This window comes from Triticum urartu, chromosome 7 (assembly GCF_003073215.2).
Source record: "Triticum urartu cultivar G1812 chromosome 7, Tu2.1, whole genome shotgun sequence".
Lineage (NCBI taxonomy): Eukaryota > Viridiplantae > Streptophyta > Magnoliopsida > Poales > Poaceae > Triticum > Triticum urartu.
The window spans coordinates 431,761,714-431,762,564 of NC_053028.1; positions in this window are offsets into that span (position 1 = coordinate 431,761,714).

The following is an 851-nucleotide window of genomic DNA, read 5'->3' on the forward strand; positions in this document are numbered from 1 at the left end:
GACAAACACGTATCATCACGGAAGTGTATTTTTTTGTAGTGTATTTTACTCCCACTTTCGGTTCATGGGAATACTGAAGTGGTTTTGGTTCCGACAAAAGCACTTCAGTATTCCCATGAACCGCTCGAAGGGATACATGTCGCAAAGAAACACAGGACCACAATACTTTATCTCGTCGACAAGGTGAAAAGTGAGATGGACCATGACATCAAAGAATGACGGTGGGAAAAACATCTCTAGGTTGGACAATATTCTTGCAATATCATCTTGCATATTATCCAACTCTTCAGGATCTACAACTTTCTGCCATATTTTATTGAATAAATCACAGAGGTCAATGTGTGTGTTTCTTATATCTTTGTCCATCAGATTCCTGATGGTCACTGAGAGGATTTGTGTCAACATTACGTGGCAATCATGTGACTTCATGTGTCCCAACTTCATTTTACCTGAGATCACATCCATGAGACTTCTGATGTTTGTGCAGTAGGAAGAGGGTGTCTTAACTGACAACAAGTAGGTGAAGAACTGTGTTGCTTCTTTTGTACTAAAATTGTAACTCTGGCGAGCTTTGATGAATTTGTCATCATCTTCTGCGTCACTCTTGCATTGTGATTGATCAAAAAGCATATCGAGCCGTGAACCGTCACCATCCTTTCTTTTACCTTTAATCTTGAGCAGAGTACCAACGATGCTTTCACATACGTTCTTCTCTACATGCATGACATCGATGCAGTGACGTACACGTAGAATCTCCCAGTATGGTAATTTCCAGAACACCGATTTCTTCTTAAACACTTGATCCTTGGGTGTTAGTTTCACCGTCAAAGGGTGGTTCTTGCCAAGCACAA